Source organism: Giraffa tippelskirchi, chromosome 1 (assembly GCF_054371585.1).
Source record: "Giraffa tippelskirchi isolate mGirTip1 chromosome 1, T2T-mGirTip1v1.2.pri, whole genome shotgun sequence".
Taxonomy (NCBI): domain Eukaryota; kingdom Metazoa; phylum Chordata; class Mammalia; order Artiodactyla; family Giraffidae; genus Giraffa; species Giraffa tippelskirchi.
In genome coordinates, this window is record NC_137275.1 from 118022390 (window position 1) to 118046142 (window position 23753).

Genomic DNA, 23753 nt, shown 5'->3' on the forward strand with positions numbered 1-23753 from the left:
AAGTTGAGTTTCACATAGTAGAGAGAGAAGCTCTGTGCTGTGTCCAAATCATAACCTTGGTCTTCGCAGCTAACAGGAATAAATCAAGCCTCCCTTTGTTTATATTCCATGATCTTGTGTCCAGTGACTGTCAGTGTTAAAGTTACCATCTGAGTCACCAGATTGTAACTAAAGAAGTCCTAAAGATAAATATCTATTTTAAACATGGAGCCTATTTTCTTCATTGCTACAGCTTTGTTCCTGTTCATTAAACTTTGTTGTTATTAACTGAATCATTATTTTCATGCCTAACTGACTTAGAACATAAATAAATATCAAGGAAACAACACCTCTCATTTCCACAGCAACAAATTAAAAGTAAATATTGGTCATTTAACCATTTCCTTCCCCCATGCATGACCAAAAATAAGCACAGTACAGACCTGATTTCACCCTGAGTAGAGACAGAATCAAGAATTAATGTTCCATATTTAGAGAACAATTGAAGAATCTGCTTGGTTGGAGCAGTAAATAGGTTTGTGGAGAGAGTAGAGTGAGGTTTTAAGTTCTGTTGGACCCAGATTTGAGAGGCGTTTAGTTTGTCAGTAGTAAGTAAACACTGGAGAATTTTGAACCTGAAAATAACAGGAGAAAATGAAATTTACAGAAAATTCACCTATCTATCCTTTGCAGAATGCAATTAGAAAGATAAGAAAGAGAGTGACACAGGGAACCCAAAGCTGTGCTCTGTGACAACCTAGAAGTGTGGGATGGGGAGGAAAGTGGCTGGGGGTTCAAGAGGGAGGTCATTGATTCAAGAGGGAGGTCAATGACTAATGTTGATTCATGTTGATGTATGGTAAAAATCATCACAATATTGTAGAGTAACTATCTTTTAATTTAAAAAGAGAAAGATGAGAAAGGCAAGTCTGGTAAGTTATACGGTTCTGTGGATACCAAGATGAGGCAGAAAGCGAGCAAGTTAGTTCAGTAAATTATTTACCAGATACAATACCCTCCCTCTAAATATTTATTTCCCACGTTTGAGAAAGTTATCCAAACTCTAGACTGGAGTATGAGTTTACATTTTTAAAAATCTATGACTTACTAAAACTTAGAGAATATTTATTATCTAGAACTTAATAATCAAAAGTTAATCTAAGCTTCTCTTCTTAGAAATAACAGCTTTTTCTGTTATTTAAATGAGAAATAAACAGCTTTAGTCTAGATCTCTAGGAATTACCGTGCTAAAAAGCCTTTTGTGTTTCTGTACATCACACACTTCTAGGGATAGCGAGCAGTCCAAACTACCTTCTACGTCTAAAGAGAAGGGAGCCTTAGGTATTCTGGGCAGCGTTTTTCATGGAAAAGCTCTTCCTGTCCTCCTCCCACTCCTCTGCCCCCATCTTCTCCTCTCTCTTCCCCGAGCTCCTCTTATCTTTGCCTTCTTCCTCTCCTTCCTCCTTTTTCTTCTTTCACAACTTTTAATATATGCACCTTTGTTTGGTACAGTGGCAACACACAGATGCACATTTAAGCATGCTCAACACATCTGCGAGAGAGATCCTATAGAAAGCAGGTCAGGCCCCATCACCCCTCTGCTGAGAGACCTGAGTGGTTCCTTCTCACTCTGAGGAGCACATGGTTTTTAAAATAGCCTAACAGAATGTTCTCCACTAGAAATTCCTATGACTCAATCATTTCATTCAGATCTTTCCTTAAATGCTGCCTTCTCAGTAAATATTCCCTGACCATCCTATTTTGAAATACAGTCCTCTGTTGTCTCCTTTCCTACTGTAATTTTTTCCTAATTGTTGTCACAATGTAACTTACTATATGCATATATCAATTATGTCATTTATCATTTGTCTCTCTGAACTATAATGCAACTTAAGTAACTAAGAAATAAATATTTGTTCAATTAACTAGTACATTCATAATCACTCAGTAAAATAGGCTAGTATAAAAGCTATTTTTCATACATTTTCATATTTTTCTACTATTATACAGAGTACACATATTCTCAGATCATGTTCTATACACATACAGGTATACTCATACACATACATAGTATATCCACTCTGGACCATTTAAAAGATATGCCAATTTTGTCTATGCATTGTGCTTCTTTTATGTGATGACTAGAATTTAACCTCATATTAAATTTGCCTCCACCATGGAATGTCCTAATATCTAATAGTCTTTAATGGATTTCAACAATTTAAGCCCTTTTGATGAAAATAGTATATAGTGTATGGCACCCTATATGCACTAATTTAAGAATAAACAGTATTCATAGTAGTGGTGTCAAAAGTAGTAGTAGTTATCAAAATTATATGTATATGCATTATGAATTTATATGAGTATATGTGTGAAACTGGATCAAATTTAATAAAAAAATTATGCACAGACTTCCCTTGTAGCTCAGATAGTAAAGAATCTGCCTGCAAGGCAGGAGACCTGAATTCAATCCCTCGGTGGGGAAGACCCCATGGAGTAGGAAATGACAACCCACTCCAGTACTCTTGCCTGTAGAATTCCACGGACAGAGGAGCCTGGTGGGCTACAGTCCATGGGGTCCCAAAGAGTCAGACATGACTAAGCAACTAACACACACATACAAAATTGATTTCTTAAAATTTCATTTTCTGTTTCTCTTTGAGTGTAACTAAAGTTAATTCTTGAAATTTTAATAAGAGACTATAAGGATAGGATCTATATTTCCTTTCCTTCTCTTTTACATGAACTTTATCATATCCCGTGGTTTCAATTATCACCTCTATTTGTAGAATTCACAGTCTATTTGTTTAATCTTGACCGCTACCATGAACTCCAGTATCACATTTCTAATTGCCTACAGGGCATTTCAACTTGGGAGTCAGCGGATCACTGCAAACTCACCAGAATCTATTATTACGGGCCAACTAATTTGCTCCTCCTCCATTTACTTAAAAAAAAAAAATGCATTCTAATTTACCTTCCATGTATTTCAGCATTGGAAATCTTCTTTATAAGCATTCTAGGTCTTCTGCTATTTTTTCCTGAGTATTTATTTTCTTAATTAATTCCTTCATTTCCATTTGTACATACCCTCACCTTCCACATTGTGTAGTTATGATCATTTTTAATTATTTCATCCACCTTTTTTCTCTTCTCTTCTCTCTCTTAACTATTTCCCCAAATTTTTAGATAGATATATTTTCAAAAAGTACATGACTTTGATCATGTTATTTTGGTCATAAATTTTCAAAAAAATATTCTTGGAAAAAATTCTAACCCTATAGCAAAATTTTTTTAATTTCCAAATTTATCACATTCTGTTATTAAACACAAACTGTTATTTTGACCTACAAGTTATCCATATTATCCATACTCTTCCCTGATTATATCCTACTTCCCATTTTGTATTGCTTCATTTCCACATAACCTCCTAGGTTGTGTGGAAGTCCACTTCTGTTGAGAAATCTTCCTTGATCAACCCAGCCCATGGTAATGTTACCCTCTCAGGGTATCTGGGCCTAGTTCTGACTCTGTCATCAGTTATGTGGACTTCAACACATTCTTCCTGGAAAATCCCATGGACAGAGGAGCCTGGTGGACTATGGTCCATGGGGTTGCAAAGAGTCAGAAATGACAGTGACTAAGACTTAATTTTCTGCATATCTTACATTTGCCTCTGCAAAAACAGAGTTGGGTTATATAATCTCTTATGTTTTGATCACCAAAAAGTAGACACATTTATAACATATTTTAGCATATAATGTGCTGATTCTTGGTTGTTATTTAACTATTTGACATCCCCAAACCACAAGCTCATTAGAAGCAGACATCACAGGTATACTTCTCTCTTAGCAACATAGTTCTACATGCAGAGTAAAGATAAAATTTTTAAAAAGGTTTAGAATTAATAAAAATCTCTGATATTTCAGCTATCTTATTTGACAGCTCTTGATAACAGTTGATTACCAATTAACCTACTGACACCAGGATACTGATCTTCTGAGAGTCAAGCATCTGAAGCTCTAAAAAGAATTATGATTTCTGAGACTCAGGAAATACATTCCTGAATCACAGGGGAAGTTTGGTCAATATAAAAAGGAAAGATATGAGAAATGAAGTGGCTACTTTTTATCTTATAACTTGTTCTCCCAGCATGACATCTACAGATCCATCAGTTTGATTCCTCTCTCCCTTTCATTGATTTCTTTCTCCCCACCATTCTCATGTTTATCGATTTCAGTTACTTCTGTGTACAACCGTTTTCTTTGATAACTAGAAAAACTAGAGTAATTATGAATTATCAGTATTCTAACACTAGAAAGTACTCTGACAAAAATACTCTGACATAATGACAGAACACTTATGAGCACAGCTGAATTATCACAGCTTTGGGAAATCCATTCACGTAAATACCCTGTTGCTGAGCATATACTATATACAAAGCAAGATGCTAGCAGCAAAAATATGGCGATGATGCAACCTTGTCCCTGAGGACCTCATCTGGTTGGATACTCATTAGATCTATATCACTGTGGTTACTAGGTCTACACCATGCATTAGATTTATGTAGGCAAAGAGCAATATACCATAAAATTTCAAAGGAGATCATGATTATAAACAAAGAGGGAAAATCAAGAAAGCTTCTGTGAAAGACCGGTTGGGATTTTAATGGGGGTAAGGGGTGGAAAAGAAGTGGGAGTAAGTGAGTAAAGATCTGGAGGAGAAGCCCAGAGGAAGGACAAGCAAAGGCTGACATACTGTGCAATGTCTTGGTTTGCACAAATGCAAAAGAATTCACACAGGTACTTTTAGTAGGCATTTCATCATTAGTCCAAAGTTCTCTTTAAACTTTGGATACAATTCACTTTCTGGATGCTAAATCACATTATGACTGATGTTCACACCACTGTCTCACAGGTTGTCTGCTGCACATTGAACTAACTCTTGCTCTGAACTCAAAATTGCTTATTCTTCCTAATGAAAGCTACATCCTCAGTTTGGTTGTAATTTTCATTAAATGTCTAGAAATTGTTTAGTCCAGAAGCTAATGATGTTTTTGGGGTTTTCTTTTTAATTTCTAAATAATTTTCCATTAAAAAAGGACATATAGTGGAGGGAACACAGAGATGAAAAGATTTAAAAAAAAAAACACATTTAATTGCTATTGTTTTATCTGTTTGCCCTTCCTTTATCATTACATGCTATATGTGTGTGTGCACACCCATGCATGTGTGTGTGAAAGAGACAGACTGATTTAAAGTTAATATGCATTAAAAATGAGAGCCTCAGAGATCAGGACAAATGATAAAGACTCAATTACATGATGAAATTTCCTTTGCAATATCAGTGTTTTTTAAAGAGGGTGAAGAGAAAGAAGAGTAACTAATATGTTCTTAGGGCATTTATATAGCTTCATCTTAATTTTTGGAAAGTCTCATGAAGACTGTAAAGTGGTTTCAGTGACATGGAAAGCTGCTCTCTTAACCTGTTTTCTGATTCTTTCCACATTGCCTCTAAAATCTATGATGAAAAGGTCTTCCTCTTTTTAGAGACTTCTATTCACAGAGTGCTCTCTGGACAGAGAAGGAAAAAGAAAGATGAGAAACTGCCCCAGAGAGCCCAGTGCCTTACTTTTGTGAGTTAATTATATATATATTTTAAAAGTAAACTGCTATTTTGCTATTTAGCAGTCCTTTTCTCCGTACCTGATTCATCATTGATCAAGTGGAATGACAACGTTTCTGTGTTTTGCAAGTTTGTTGAAAGACTCTAATACAGAAATTTCCCTGTTTCAATACTCACTGAAGGAAATAATTGAATTAATTATCTTTAAAACATTGTTATAATGAAAATAATCTCCCTACCAACAATTCAGGAAGTCTCAAATGAGAATTAGATAGCACACATTTTCAAGTTTAAACAATGAAATGGACTCTTAACCTTTCTGATTTCGTCTAAGGATCTCGCTTCCCATTGTGTTCTTAATTCAATCCCATTGCTTATGACATTTTTGAACTTCAAGTGTGGTTTCATAGTTTGGATGAACTGCCAGATTTGGCACTGAATAAGTTACTAAAACAAAGAGGGGAAAAAGAAAAAACACTTTTTGTTCCTAGGATCAAGGGAATTTGAAAGACTATGGATGTATTAATGCTAATACGTATGTCTAAATTTGTGAAGGATAATATTTAACATTTATTTGTGTTTATCTGTTTCTATAGTGATGACTGGAGGTATCTCCTCTTATTTATTTGCTTTGTTAATGTTGCCAAAAATACCACCTCAGTTGTTAATCATCAATATATTAAAATGCATAAACATAACAACAAAGAAAATATTTCACATTTAGAGTGACGTCTATCCATGAAGCTGGCCAGTACTCAACTAATATTCTAACTTAGAAAACATTCAGAGAGAGGTACATTTTTCCTTTTCAATCAAAAATCTATCAGTCATGTTACATGTTTCCTCCTACTTCTATACTCCTCTACCATTCTCATATTAATCATGTACAGATAGATTAAATGCCCAGATGATGTATGCTGGAAGGCAAAAACATCATTGCAAATGTATGCAAAAATTACAGAATCACAGAATTGTTCTCTACATGGAATCTTATGATAAATATAGATTTGTTCCATAAGCTTGTTAGGTGGTTAGAATAGGAAACAGGAGTCCAAAATGGCAGCAGCTAGAGGACAAGGAAGGGAAAAGCCCGCGGAAATAGAACAAAGGAAGGTCAAAGGAAGGTCCGAGGACCTGAGTGAAAACTTCAGGTAGAACAACACTCCTGACTAAGCCCAATTTGCATAGGGCAGGAAAAAAACAGGGGGAGGAAAAAAACATATAAAAGGAGGAGCCAAAGCGTTCTCTCTCTCTCTCTCCCATGTGCTGGGGTGATCTTCTCTTCCCGTTTTTGGGTCGGCATGCCCTCACGCTTCAAGGATGGATTTTCCTGCTATTATCTAAATAAAAGAGCTGTAACACTTATCTTCGACAAAGGAGGCAAGAATATACAATGGAGAAAAGACAATCTCTTTAACAAGTGGTGCTGGGAAAACTGGTCAACCACTTGTAAAAGAATAAAACTAGAACACTTCCTAACACCATACACAAAAATAAACTCAAAATGGATTAAAGATCTAAACGTAAAACCAGAAACTATAAAACTCCTAGAGGAAAACATAGGCAAAACACTCTCCGACATAAATCACAGCAGGATCCTCCATGACCCACCTCCCAGAATATTGGAAATAAAAGCAAAAATAAACAAATGGGACCTAATTAAAATTAAAAGCTTTTACACAACAAGGGAAACTATAAGCAAGGTGAAAAGACAGCCTTCAGAATGGGAGAAAATAATAGCAAACGAAGCAACAGACAAACAATTAATCTCAAAAATATACAAGCAACTCCTGCAGCTGAATTCCAGAAAAATAAACGACCCAATCAAAAAATGGGCCAAAGAACTAAACAGACATTTCTCCAAAGAAGACATACAGATGGCTAACAAACACATGAAAAGAAGCTCAACATCACTCATTATTAGAGAAATGCAAATCAAAACCACAATGAGGTACCATTTCACACCAGTCACAATGGCTGCTATCCAGAAGTCTACAAGCAATAACTGCTGGAGAGGGTGTGGAGAAAAGGGAACCCTCTTACACTGTTGGTGGGAATGCAAACTAGTACAGCCACTATGGAGAACAGTGTGGAGATTCCTTAAAAAACTGGGAATAGAACTGCCATATGACCCAGCAATCCCACTGCTGGGCATACACACTGAGGAAACCAGAACTGAAAGAGACACATGTACCCCAATGTTCATCGCAGCACTGTTTACAATAGCCAGGACATGGAAGCAACCTAGATGTCCATCAGCAGACGAATGGATAAGGAAGCTGTGGTACATATACACAATGGAATATTACTCAGCCATTAAAAAAAATACATTTGAATCGGTTCTATTGAGATGGATGAAACTGGAGCCCATTATACAGAGTGAAGTAAGTCCGAAAGAAAAACACCAATACAGTATACTAATGCATATATATGGAATTTGAAAGATGGTAACAATAACCCTGTATGCGAGACAGAATAAGAGACACAGATGCATAGAACAGTCTTAAGGACTCTGAGGGAGAAGGTGAGGGTGGGACGTTCTGGGAGAATAGCATTGAAACATGTATATTATCATATGTGAAACAGAACACCATTCCATGTTCGATGCATGAGACAGATGCTCGGGGCTGGGGCGGTGGGATGGCCCGGAGGGATGGGATGGGGGGGTGTCCAGGAAGGGGAACACATGTAAACCCATGGCTGATTCATGTGAATGTATGGCAAAAACTACTACAACATTGTAAAGTAATTAGCCTCCAACTAAAATAAATAAATTTATTAAAAAACATAAAATTAAATTAAAAAAGCAACAAAGCAAAAAAAAATATTGTAAAGTAATTAGCCCCCAACTAAAATAAATAAATTTATTAAAAAAAAAAAAAAAAAGAGCTGTAACACTGAGCTGTAACACTGATTCATCTAAGAGCTATAACACGGTCTGCCCAAGACCCGAGAGCTGTGACCTGCCGAGGGCTCTAATGTCCATCACTCCAAATCTTTGTTGTGATGAGACAGAAATGAGGAGCATACAGTCGCCTGACAAGCTCAAACAGTGTGAACCTGAAAAAAGCTGATTTCTTTTTTCCAATGAGGAGACAAAAATATTTTTTTCTTTGACAATTTAAATACATAAAACTTTAGGAGAATCACTCATTGTGCATTAAGTAGTAAATATACTTATGATAAAGTAGAACTTAAGGGGCTGTATTTACTTACAGATGTGTTTATGCACAGAATAAACCCAGGTCTCCCACATTGCAGGCAGATTCTTTACTGTCTGAGCCACGAGGGAAGCCCAAGAATACTGGAGTGGGTAGCCTATCCCTTTGCCAGAGCATCTTCCTGACCCAAGAATCAAACCAGTGCAGGCAGATTCTCTACCAGCTGAGCTACCAGGGAAGCCTTGATAATCACTGCACTATCCTGTATCTTATCAACAAAAAGTGTTGGATTATGTGATGGAACATTTACAGTTTTTAAGGTAGTCATGCTCTATGGGGAATCTGATTACGGGAAGTCATGCAACAACTTGTTGAGAGTACTTGTAACATATTCCCTGGTTCGTGTCCCTATAGACCTCTAATCCTCACAGATGGCATCACTTAGTCTCCATATGCCAGCTCAGTTCCATCTAGGTTAGGAGACCACCCTTACCCCAAGAAGTTTAAAGAAGCAGATCTATACTGTCATCCATGTAGCATCCCTTATCCATAGCCAACCACTTTTCAGTCTCTGAAATCACATTCAGTGATTATTTAGTGTATGTATTAGGTTTGGTAATCATCTTAAAAATCAAAGATTTGAGTTCATTTTATACTGGAGTGAAGAATGGTATTTTAAATATGTGAAAAAAGCTAGTGAAAATGTTGGAAAATGATTAAGGAGAAATGTATTATTAACATATATATATATTTGTTCAAAGGATTGCCACCTGCTGGGTAAGTTTCTCCATCTCTACTCTTTGCTACAGTCAACTCTATGCTAAAAATCATTTTTGCTTTGAATGTGATGTTATTATTTTATACTATTTATAATGCCATATATAAAAATTGGAGTAGAAAATAGGAGAGAAAAACTTATCAGGACTTCAAAATTTTTCTTCTTATATTTTAAAAGATAAATGGGCCATCTTCTTTGTACCCTTAGCAATAGCACAGTGCTGAGCCTGTATTAGGATTTCAATAGATGTTGCAGCAGTTCATGATCCTTTCCTGTCACCTGTTCCAGGAAGAGGAACCTCTTGCATTATGTCAGGTGTCACTGGAGACATTCACAGTTATTCCAGAGTGTGAATTGATATTTGCCAGAGTGTTATTTTCCTGCTGAACTAATGTCTGTTTACTTGCCTTTACTTTTGTACTTGGGTTTGATCTCTATTTGATGCATTTTCTTCATATTTCATTTGTACTCGATGCTGGGTCATTAATCTCAAAAACCATTCCATATTTTGGAATTTCCAAAATCTCATTGGAAATTCCTACCAATTTCAATATAGGGGTACCACTGATGGGCTTTAGTGCTAAGGGTGAAAGAAGTAAAGAAGCAGAGAAAACCCATGAATATCATACTGATTCAGCTCCTCCTATTGAAAGGAAACAAAAGGAGTGGGGATAAAAGATTTATTTATGACACCATACATATGGCAAGTACTCAATTATTTTATTATGAGTTATATGATAGCCAATCTGGTTGGTAATCAACTGACTTAATATCAAAGGGGAAAAGGGAGATTGTAAATAGGATTTTCAAGTCAAGATACTTAAGTAGTTCTAATAAAACTCTAAGGAGTAGTACAAAAAGTTAAGACTATGAAAATATAGTCATTTGATCCTGTTATTTTGTGTAATCCATTTGAACAACTGGCTGATGTTGGCTGCATAACATTTATTAGCATCACTTTAATGAACTCAGCGGAAAATCTTTACTTTGTTTACTTTTTTGTTCTGGACACTGTAACAAACTTTAATTTAAAATAACAGTAAATTATTATTTTAGTTTTTATTGTTCCTGGACTCTCAGAAAAAAACAGATCAAGAGAGGGACTCTGGAGAACTGGACTGGTTCTCCAGACAGAGCAGGCTAGTGGGGTGGTCACCAATCAGGAGATAGAGAATGATTCAAAAGAAAAAGACAGGGCTTTCTTGGTGGCTCAGTGGTAAAGAATCAGCCTGCCAGTGCACAAGGCATGGGTTTGATCCCTGTTCCGGGAATATCCCACATGCCGGCGTGGAAAGGAGGCCTGTGCTCTGGAGCCCGGGAGCTGCAACTACTGGAGCCTGCATGCCCTAGACAGAGCCTGCGCTCCCCAGCCAGAGAAGCCACTGCAGTGAGAAGCCTGTGCCCTCACAGTGAAGAGTGGCGCCCCACTTGCCACATCTAGGGAAAAGCCTGTGCAGCAATGAAGACCCAGCAGAGCCAAAAATAAAAACAAACAAACACAATTTAAAAGAGAAAAAAGAAAAAGACACGGAGATTAAAAGCCAACGTGTAGTCTAACCAGGTTCTTTGCAAAATGGCTAGAAAGAGGGGCGGGATTTGAGTTGAAAGTACAATGCTGCCAAAAGCATGACCCTGAGCCAGAGGAAGGGACTTAGAAGAAAGGAAAAGGGACAAGGCCTGGGCAGGTGCCCTGGGCCTCTCCCTCTAGCTGTTCCAGGGGTGTGTCTATTCGGCCACGAGACTGAACACTGCATTGAAAGGGACCCTATGAGCTTGAATTCTTTTCCGTGAAATAGGTAAGTCTTGTTATAGCCATTCACAGATTAGACACCTGCAATCAGGGAAGGTGGAAGTTCTATTGATAGTATTCTGATCTAAGTCCGCAAGGTTCTCTCATCTGAGCTTTTGTCGTGCTTACACTTATTGTCTCTGTGTTTGGTCTTCTCTTCTTATTCCTTCACACTGATCTCATACTTACTCTAAACACCAGCGTTGATCACATTAATCGATAATTTTACTGTTTCCTATGAAAAGTTGAACTTTCTACGCATAACCCGTCAGGTCTTTTGATGATGCGCCCTCTGCTGTCTGCGCAGCCTCACCTCCTATGCACTCCTCATCTCCTACTCTGTCACCGAGGGCATTCTACCCTCCATTCCTAACACACACCTTGCATGCTAATAAGGTCACAGAAATATCTGGATTATTACACTTGTGGAATGGAAACTGCATTTCTTAGACAACATTACTTGTTTAGATATTTATGTGTCCCTTACATCAAAATTTCTAAGCACTTTACATGTATTATTAAATCCTTACAAAGTTTTATGAAGGTACATAGATACTCAGTAAGTACATACTAAAATTAATGCATAAATAAGTATAAACTCTACACACTTTTCTATGTACAATATCTTCTAATTGGAAAAGGTTTTATCTTCAAAACTGAAAGCTTCAATGAGTAAATTTCTCAGTCATAAATACAATCTTTTTCTGGAGAATTATACCCGAATATAATTCCTTTAATATGCTTATTTTTTAAGGCAGATCATCAGCTGCTTATATTTTCCCAGGACAAATGTGCTCTTAAGAGCCTTTCCTAATTGAGCAATTGATTAATTAGCACATTTCTACCTTCACTAGGGAGTGAGAATTTAGAGGGTATTACTGTGCTAATAAGCTCACACTTTTCCTATTTTAAACTGTTTTCAATTTTGGGAATACAAATCCCTGAAACAAGAAATAATAAATTTTAAATCTTTCATCCATGGAAACTGTAAAGTAGGTCACCCCACCTGTTTCTCCTTGGCTAGTCCATCTGATGAGGAACGAGATATTTCCCTCGTACACTTCTGTTTCAGATCTACAGTGTATTTGTTGAGGAATTTAATATCATAATATATAAAGTAGCAAAGAACATTAAATCACAGACAGATGAAAAAGGAGATATAAGGGCCGACGTCTCTTTTCCTTATTTAGTGATTCTCTTCAATAAGGGGTTCAAATCTATGTGTTCCCATTAATAAACAATTTGTATTGGACCAATAGCTTATGTGGTGACTATCTGCTTTTCACTGAAGAAAAACTTAGTGAATTTATCCTTTTGCAAAATGAATCCCTGATACTTAAGAAAAAAAATACAAAGTGATAGAGAATTTATCTAACAGAAACAGTCTTCACTGGAAGAGAGGCTCTGCCATGGAACAGGTCCTCTTTAATGAGTTTATAATAAGCTGCAGATGATGGTCTAGGGCTGTGTTGAGTTATGAGGTTATTAGTGGTATTAGAGACAAAAGCAAGTAATCAGAAAAAGTTTTCTAGCACTCTGAAAATGACCCCAGTGAAATTTTTCAAATTAAAACAATAGGATTTTTTTATATTTTAAGTAGAGAAAATAGAAAATTTCCTAAATATATATATATATTAAATGTATAACTTTAGAAATATAAATATATACATATAAATATATATTAGTAAAAATTGCACTGTAAATCAACTTGTTTATAATGCTCATTTTTCAAATAGTCAAAATAGCAATCCCTAAAATGTTCTATTAAAAAAAAACCAATAAGTAAAAAAGTCTGCATTTAATATATTCCTTTGTGTTACAATGTTATTCAATTTATGAACTTAAAGTGAGTTGATGTATTTAATTATTAACTGACATATATATATGTTCCTTAGAATTCATTTTTTAAAAAAATGGTATTGGTGACATAAAGGCTAATTTTTAGCTCTGTTACTGTATATTATTTCTTTATCTTTACTCTGTAATATTGGAAGGGGAACTCTGGAATAAGAGTGGTCTTCCTCCATAACTGTATGACTTAAATAAACTAGCCACACAAGAAATGAAGTCAGATAGCCATGGAAGATATCTCGAAAGACAGAGCATCATCCAGACCCAACACTGGAAGGGCAGGACTAGAGATTGGAATCATAGTGTATGTGAATCTGAAACAAAGGTGATGTGCATGAAAGTGGAACATGTTTACTGCTGTGCACTGTGGCACAAAAAGTGATAGTCATGGACCCTGAGCGTGTCCATCGCAACCCAGCACTTACACGGGAAACAGGTGACGAATCCAGAAAACTGGAGAGAATCAGGAACCATTTGAAGGTAGAAGCCCAGCATAGTTGTAAATTGATGCCATCAATTACTCATCTCGCTGTTCTTGCTATGATTCATTGCCCTAAAAAGGACCATCAGAAAACATTTGCCTGTCCATGTTCATTTCTTATTGACCCTGAAGGAGGTAACCAAAGGAAGCTATAATACTGAGCAGGGTGGCAGTACTCTTCAATGTTTATTGATAACCTTGTATATGTTGTAAATTTCAAAACGGGGCTTTTTGGTTTCTGTATCAGTCTCATCTGGACTTGGTTAGTATAAGGCAATCTGCATCTACACTCTGAGTGATCAATGAACCCTGAACCTCTGGGTCTGAAATGCTTAATACAATCATATACCACAGTCACTCAATAACTTCTGTCACCCTGTAGACCTTTCCCAAGCAACAGTCAACTTCCTACATAGTATCTTTAACTGTAACTGTAGATGGGATAATCAAGATAACAAAAATCAACTTGAAACATATAATGAAATGGAGACATGTTTCTACTCCATTTTGGAAAGAAATCTTTGGAAAGTTAGGTAGTCAGCATCATAATAACATTTATACTTAGAAGCAGTGATTATATATATATTATATTATATATATATAATATATTATATATTATATAATATATATATTATATATATTATATATTATATATATATATATATTATTCTCCTTCTGCTAGGCCTTGAACACAAAACTGTGTCAACAACCCTCGGCGCTAGTGTTTATATCATGCTTCCTTTCATGTTCGTTTCCCAATTAATGGCCATGGAGACATTAATATAAAAACTTTCAGTTCAGTTCAGTTCAGTTCAGTCACTCAGGCATGTCCGACTCTTTGGAACCCCATGAGCTGCAGCACGCCAGGCCTACCTGTCCAACACCAACTCCCAGAGCCCACCCAAACTCATGTCCATTGAGTCGGTGATGCCATCCAACCATCTCATCCTCTGTCGTCCCCTTCTCCTCCTGCCCTCAATCTTTCCCAGCATCAGAGTCTTTTCAAATGAGTCAGTTCTTTGCATGAAGTGGCCAAAGTATTGGAGTTTCAGCTTCAACATCAGTCCTTCCAATGAATACCCAGGACTGATCTCCTTTAGGATGGACTGGTTTCATCTCCTTGCAGTCCAAGAGACTCTCAAGATTCTTCTCCAACACCATAGTTCAAAAGCATCAATTTTTGGCACTCAGCTTTCTTTATAGTCCAACTCTCACATCCATACATGACCACTGGAAAAACCATAGCCTTGACTAGACAGACGTTTGTTGGCAAAGTAACGTCTCTGCTTTTTATTATGCTATCTAGGTTGGTCATAACTTTCCTTCCAAGGAGTGAGCATCTTTTAATTTCCTGGCTGCAGTCACTATCTGCAGTGATTTTGGAGCCCCCCAAAATAAAGTCTGACCCTGTTTCCACTGTTCCCCCTTCTATGTGCCACGAAGTGATGGGACCAGATGTCATGATCTTAGTTTTCTGAATGTTGAGCTTTAAGCCAACTTTTTCCCTCTCCTCTTTCAATTTCGTCAAGAGGCTCTTTAGTTCTTTTTCACTTTCTGCCATAAGGGTGGTGTCATCTGCATATCTGAGGTTATTGATATTTCTCCCGGCAATCTTGATTCCAGCTTGTGTTTCTTCCAGCCCAGCGTTTCTCATGATGTACTCTGCATATAAGTTAAATAAACAGGGTGACAATATACAGCCTTGATGGACTCCCTTTCCTATTTGGAACCAGTCTGTTGTTCCACGTCCAGTTCTACCTGTTGCTTCCTGACCTGCATACAGGTTTCTCAAGAGACAGGTCAGATGGTCTGGTATTCCCATCTCGTTCAGAATTTTCCACAGTTTATTGCGATCCACACAGTCAAAGGCTTTGGCATAGTCAATAAAGCAGAAATTGATGTTTTTCTGGAACTCTCTTGCTTTTTCGATGATCCAGCGGATGTTGGCAATTTGATCTCTGGTTCCTCTGCCTTTTCTAAAACCAGCTTGAACATCTGGAAGTTCACAGTTCATGTATTGTTGAAGCCTGGCTTGGAGAATTTTGAGCATTACTTTACTAGAATGTGAGATGAGTGCAATTGTGCGGTAGTTTGAGCATTCTTTGGCATTTCCTTTCTTTAAAAACTATACAAAATACAATTTTTTTTCCTTTAACTAATGGAAAACATCTTTTTATTAAAAGTATAGTTGATTTATAATATTGTGTTAGTTTCAGGAATACAGCATAGCATTTTTGTGTTTTGGCAAATTATACTCCATTATGTATATAATTCCCTGTATATCATAGTTGCTTATCTAGTTTATATCTTGTAGTCTGCTTTTGTTACTCTCATACCCCTAATCCATCCTTCCCTCCTTTCCTCTCCCCTTTGGTTACCACAACATTGTTTTCTGTATCTGTGAGTCTGTTTCTGCTTTGCACATAGGTTCATTATTTTTTAGATTCCACATAAAAGTGATATCATACAGTGTTTGTCTTTCTGTGTCAGACTTATTTCACTAAGTATAATATTCTCTAGGTCCATCTATGTTGCTGCAAATAGTATCTTTCTTTTTTATGACTGAGTAATATTCAATTACACATACACACCATGCACACACCCATATCTTCTTAATCCAGTCATCTTTTGATGGGCATGGAAAGTACCCTGAATAAATGGACTTTGAACTCATGTAGTAATAGGGCAACCTACATCAGTGTTTCCCAAAGGGGGACTTTTTGACTTCCAAGGAACATTTGGCAGTGTCAGGAAACGTTGGTTGTCACAACTTGGGGGAAGAGTACTGTAGGCATCTGGTAGAAAGAAACTAAATGTGCTGCTAAATTATCCTACAAGGCATATGACTGCCCCCAGAAAAGAATGTTCTTGTCTAAATTAGCAGTATCTCAAGGTTGAGAAACCCTAGTTTAGATACTAATTTTTAAAAAGTTATAATTATTTCAAGATATGGATAATAAATCGAAATAAACTTATACATTGGAAGTGTTTTTTCATGCAGGGTATAAATAGAATAAAAGAATCCCTAATGCTAAGTCTCACTGTGAAATTGCTTGAATTGATTCTATAGAGAATTTTTTCCCATTGCTCATTTAAAATGTTTATTGTTATACTTTCAATTTTCAAGTAATAAAATCTACAAAATGAAAGACTTCCTGAGGCATGACTGAAATTACTAGACAGCCACATAGCTGAAATGCTTATTGTGCAAATCTTCTTAGATGAAGTTGATTCTCCCATAAATCTTACTTCCATGTTATTTCCTCCATCAGTAAGACCAGCAAATTTCCTCGTTGTTGTTCAATATCTCTCCCTGCTTTATACAGCTATTCCTTTTAATTAGGCAGTAATTCCCAACCTGATCATGACACTCTTTCTTTCTTTTGTTAGTCAGTGTTCAAGAGTTTAGCAATTAATAGGAAGTTTTGGGAAAAAAAAAAAAAAACAGATCCCTCACACAGGAAGTAGTCCTTAGGCAAGTCACAGTGTAAACAGTCCAACCAATCGCACAGTGTAAGGGAGCTGCCTGTGTTATCACAAGCCATGCTGATAACAGCTCTGCTCCATATTCATGAGTTTCAAGTCATTGTGATAGAAGATCAGTACATTTTCTACTTAAAGAACACTGTGGGAATATAATTATCTAGCATCCTGTGGTGTATGTGTATACTAAATGCTCCATTTTGCCAGACCCACAGGAACAAAAGTTAGTCTGCCCAGTGTTACTCATTTGTTTGTCCACTGAATCAACAAGTGAATGGAAATGGTATTTACTTATTAGGCATCTCCACAAAGTAACCACTTTCACATACGCTTTCTTTTTAATTATCATACTGCCTCGAGAGATATTAACATCAATGGTTTACTGTAAACTAAGGCTCAATGATTTATAAATGTCCCCATGGCTTGAAAGCTAGGAGGTGATTATTATTCCACACAGACCTATTCTCCTTCTTTCTCTGCTTTTTCCTGTGCCCCAAGAAGCTAAATTCTACAAATTCCATCACCCAGACTCCTGTACCCTTTGGCTTCTGGTTGGGTTTAGCCAATGGAAGCCACCAGGAGATCAAAGAGTGGGAAGAGGAACTGTGTGCATATTTATTCCCTTCCCTCTCCCCCGCCTCACAATGGTCGGACCACTTCTGCAATTCTTAACAATTCCAGGTCCTGTCAGGGATCCCTTTTCCCAGGGCCCTGATTCCTCCCAGGGTTCTGGGAAAACCACTCACTTTCTTTCTTATTTCTCCTGGTCTAAGGATCGGAATGGTTTCCTGATGAACAGTGATGGTTTCCTTGATTCTACCCACACTTCTAGTAATTAAAGTTTTTAAGAGTAACTGTAACCATGCCAAAATAGTAATACTATGATTTAAACCCAAGTCTCTCTGAGTTTAAAATCTGAGCTGTTTACTCTGCCATGATGTTTACCTGTGCTAACCTGTAAGGATCCAAGAGATGAAAGGGCATGGGCTTTGTTTTCAAGTTGCTCTCAGTTTAATGAGCAGACCCACACTAAACTACTACGAAAGACTGTGGTGATGTAAACAGGAAGGAAATCCAAAAAACGGGATGTATGTACATATACAATTGACTCACTTTTCTATACAGTAGAAACTAACAGAACACTGTAAAGCACCTATATGCCAATAAAAATTAATTTTAAAAAATGCAATGTAAAATGCAGTGTAAAAAAGAGATTATGTTAAATTCCATAATGAAAGCAAAAGAAAATACACCAAAATATATCCTAGATCTCTGAAAATTAAAATAAGAAATGATGCACAAGAGTCTTTAAAGACTGACTATTAAATCTCTGCATGGCAGTGGTTCTTGAGGGACTCCCTTTACTAAGAGAAGGAAACTGACATTCTTTAAGGAGGTCTCGTACTAGGTGAGACCCACAAAGCTCCATAGTGGCCATGCTGAGTCTAGGACTCGTTTCTTAATTCCTAGCCAAGTGTTCATTCCTCTTTATAAAATAACCCACGTAGGCTAAGAGACTACTCAAAAAGAACCTCGAATATGGCGACATTCTATTAATACATACATTCTGCATACATTAAGCAAAATAGTAAATTCTCTACTTGAAGAATATTATAATGCAAAAATTAAAATGTAGCCTTCAACCTTACCCCTCCCCCTAAAACCCTACAAAATAGAGAATATGTGAGCATGCTAAATAAATGCAGAATTAGTCTAGAGAGAGACTCTTCAAAACTGCAAACTCTTTCAGAGAATTTTTTTTTTCCAATTAAATCTAAATCTGAACTCTTTTTTGAGCCTTCTTTTCCTCATTTAAAAACAAAACTAACACATCTGCATGATAGCAGAAAGAGATACTATCGAGTGCTCAGTATGTCAGCATTTGTAATCTGCTTTTGGTCAGTGGGTGGTGAAGTGGTTTATTTCAAGTTGAAGATTTATATGAAAACCTCTTTGTGCTTATTTTATTCAGAATAGCTTTCCCACAATGATGCAAAGCAATGTAAAGCACCAAGCAATCCAGTGCTGCTCCACAACCTTGTTTATTTTTATGTAGAGTAGTTTTGACATTCGGATTTCAATGTTTTTAATGTCGCTTGATTCTTATGTATTCAAAAATTCAGATAACATCAAGCTGCACATTACGATTTTATTTAAATTAAGATCATTTGAATCACAAGCAATAGTGAGGTCTACAGAAAAGAGGGGTTTAAAACCACTGTGCTCTAAATCATTATGGGGTAAGCTTGGCTAGTTTTGTATCTGTCCCTTTAGCCCTTTCCTTGGGAACAGAGCACAAAAGCAGTATGAGGGAGGTTACTATTCCATTAGTTTACTTTATTTCCATTTTAAACTTTTAAGTAAATCCAACTAAACTGAGATTTATTTCCTGGCCACTTCTTTTACCCTGAAATAATTTGTTATTAGAATAGGATTCAGGTGACCTAGAAATCCTGCGATGCCACACATTGTTTTTTCTCTTTTTTTAGCCTTTCCTCTCAACTAAAACATATGTCTTTAAACAAAGTGCATAGGAGAGTTTTAAAAGAAGCATTTTCCACTGAAGGTTTCCAGTTGCCCCAGAGGCAAAAGCGCCAAACTTTTCAGGAAAGGCTGCCCTTGTGACATATGTTGGCAGGAAACTGAAAGGCAGGCAGTAGAAGGCATGTAGAGAATCTTACTCTTCTATGATTTTCCTTACGATTCCAAATGGATAAAGATTTAAGACAATAATTCAAACAATGTCCAATGTAACTTTGCATCCACACTCTGCAAACATATTATGATCCATCTGCTCTCCCTGGGGGAACCTATCAGTGATCAGACAATGCCCTCTGATAAGATGGGTGATCCCTCATTGTTGCCAGATCTTTTGTGACATGTAGCGTATAAAAAGACAACTGAAGTGTCACTTGGCCTGACAAGAGCAGAGTCTAAATGAAGAGACAGACAAATGACCTGAGAATTAGGGGTGAGGGAATAAGATCATGAGGCTAGCCAAATATATGTGGTTATATGTACAGGATACTAAGAGAATTATGTGCATTATCTAATTTAATTTCCACAATAGTGCTGCCGTCTGAATTCTTCAGATAAGGAAGCTGAGGCTTAAGAGAGGTTATTTAATGTGCCCAACATATTACTGGCATGAAATATTCCAGCCAGAATTCAAATCCAGGAAATTTTTATTATGTTCATTAAACAAGGAGAACTTCCTCATATTACCATCACGCAATCCTCCCAATTAGGAAAGAATCTCTGATTCTATTCTGCCATCCAGTCCACAGACATAGTTCAAATTCCATCAACTGTCCCAATATTGCCTCTATTTCTGTCTGATCCAGAATATGTATAAGAACATGGATTGCTTTAACTGCTATGTCATACTAGGCTCCCTCAATCTGGAAGAGTTCCTAAAGATTTCTGGGCCTTTTATGGGCTAGTTGTTGTTTTAGAGTACAGACTCCATTCTGTAGGATGACCTGAATCTGCCCAACCCCATCTGACCTTCCTCACAACCAGACACAGGTCTTGCATTCCTGACAGGACATCCAAAGAAATGATGCTCTGCGCTCCTTGGCAAGTCGTGTCAGGAAGCACTCTGCTGCGGTTTTGTTCCACAGTTGGTGAGCTTGCCCCTGATTGTTTAGTTAAGTGTGTGCCTATCTATCAGGTTTCTCCACTATAAGTTACTGTTTCCCTCTTTTTATTTGATTAGTATTTGTGGAGAAATATTTTCATATTATACCAATATCTTCAGCAAACCTCTAACCATTCTTTAGCATCTATTTATAACTCCTAGTGATATCGACTACCACTCTGATAATATTCAGTGACCACTAGCTGTGTCAATCACTCCTTCTACAGTTAATAATGGGTATCTCACAGTGAGAAAAAGGTTTTGATTCTCTTCAATATTTCTTTAAATCTTTACAGTTTCAAAAGTTTTGTATTTTATTACAAGTTACAGCCCCATGCTCTATTTGAGACCAAACTGTCCCAGATTGCCTAATGGAAGCCCAATTAAGGAGGCCCCTGTATACATGTGATATGTTCTCAAAATACTTCATTGTGCTGACCTCCTCTTCCATCAAGGTTAGCACTGCTCCCCTCTAAGGAAGTCATCATGAGGTCCAAAGTATCAGGAGAGAGCAAATTTTAATTACCAAGCAACCCTTACAACTCCAGCGTCTGAGCCAGGAGAGCGTGTTTCAACCCTTTCCCCAGTGATATGGATCTTTGAAACAAGGGAAGCCTTGAGGAAATGAGAGCATGCAGTTTGCTACTTACACTAACTGTGACAGTGACTAAGGTGACCCGAAGAGCAGCGGGTCAGCGCCACACCTAGGAGCTCTACCGGCACACGGGCCCCGCAGCAATATGCCCCGACGGTTCCCGCGGCACAAACCCTCTCATCTGCTTCCTGCATTTTCCCTAAAATGGAACCAACCAATACTCTTTCCAATTCCATGGCAATTTTATGAGCATAAAAGTGGGCCTCATCAGCCCGGCACTCTGTGATGACCTAGAGGAGTGGATGGGTGCCCCATCCTCTCACTTGGGAGGAAGGCTTCGGAGGGAGGGAGTATGTGTATAATCATGGCTGTTTCGGGATGTTGACAGCAGAACCCAGGACAACATTGTGAAGCAAATTTCCTCCAATTAAAAAATAAATAAAAAAAAACCTGGAAAGAAAAAGTGGGCAACTTATTTGCAGTACAATAGTACAATGTGTGTAGTCTCATTGTTCATGAGACTTTAGTTGAATTCTAAGTTTTTAGCTCATTGTATTTTAGTGATTACAAAAATATAAACATTCCACCGTTTCCCCATTCTTACTTTGCCTGTTTAGCCTCAAGATTTTATTAACCTGTACATGTTTTTTTTTTCTGAACTCAGTGACTTCTTATATTATTTCTACTCACAAAGTGTGATAATTTATACTCATTCAGTATAAATGAACTATTTTCTAATCAGTACTGTCCACTTAGCATAGGAAGCAATTTATGACTTACAGATCTTGAGAACTATACAGAACATGAAGCCAAGTATATATCTTGAACATTATGACCTGCTGGAAGTATTGTAATGCTGAAGGTCATGAGACAGAATGACAGCTGAGCAGTGGTGAGGAATTTCCAAAATGCCCATGGATTTCCACCCAACTTTATCCTTTTTAAAGTACTTTTAACATATCTTCTTATCCATCTCATCTACACCTAACACTGCCCAGAACAACTTTTCCACAAGTTTATGCATTTCCAACCAGTGATCTAATTGTATACCAACAAGATTTTCAGAAGAATAAGCAAGTAATTGAAAACTCACAATAATTTAAGCCAAGTTATTTCTTTGAATAAAAAAAAAAATCTGGACATGAACACAAATATGATATATAGTTGTTCAAAGAGAAGCATTCCTAACATAATTAAATATAAATTATGATAGCATAAATTTGGTCAAAGGATATATCTGTCTAGATTCTGATAACATTTAAAGTCCAAAATTCTAAATTCCCATGTCCTCCATGATCTTCTTTGAAGATATTTTTCTTTTTTTATAGAAAAGACTAGAATTTATGATATGAAAAAAATACCCTATTATCTTAAGGAAACAAACCTCTGCAACAAGGCTTTGAATACAGATCTGCTGCTAGTTGCCTAGCATGCAAACCAAAGGGACATAAATACCAGTGGAATATTTCATTTTTAGGCTCAGTCATGGGTCAGCCTCCTTCAGGTGATGCTCTGAATGCTGACAGGGCGCCTTAAATCTTTGGTGGGTTTATGAACTGCAAGAAGGAACTTTCCATGATGTCCCGAATCCCAGAAGTGAGACGCCAGTGGCTAATCTCTGAGTCACTGGGCCCCTTTGACCTGTTCTCTTCACACTTGTCTCCATATTTCATCTGCTCTGAGCTGGGTTTGCTTTATGACTTTGGTTAAGTGTGAAGAAAATCAGTATGGCAGATGGAAAGAACTGAAGCTGCTCTTTACTCAGTGCTAAATTTCTGCCAATATGTATTCTGTTTCCCATAGCAAAATCCCTGATGTCGTTTTTCGGCATGTCAACTAAGTCTTATCACTCACTAGTTTAAGCGATATCAGATGTGATATTCCCTCGAAGAGGAAAGGGACTCTGGTTTTTATGTTAAGGACAGTATGGCTCATCATGTACAGAGAAACGAAAGAAACCATTTTCTTTAGGAATCATGCCAAATGCGAGGCCTGACTTTGCTTTTGAGACTCGAGTTATAGAGACTCCCAGGCTGCCAGGGGCCCAGAGCAATGTGAGGGGCTCCCCACTCAGGCCCAGAGGCTTCCGACTCAGCCAGTTTGTTACCCCTCAAGGTAGCTTCTCACAACCCAAGTTGCTGTAATAGTAAATCAAAATAAGGCAGACCTCAGATGATTTGATTAGGAATAAGTGAGATAGTAAACTCAAACCATATATAGGCTAAAAACCATCTTTTAAGGGGTTATGTTTCTCTTGGTACATGCTTGCAAATCTTTCTTTTTTTTGCCAATTTTATCTACCTATAGCCAATAAACCCATGAAATTGCTGTTACGGTAGTGATTTTAACTTAACAGAATTCTGCGTCTGTC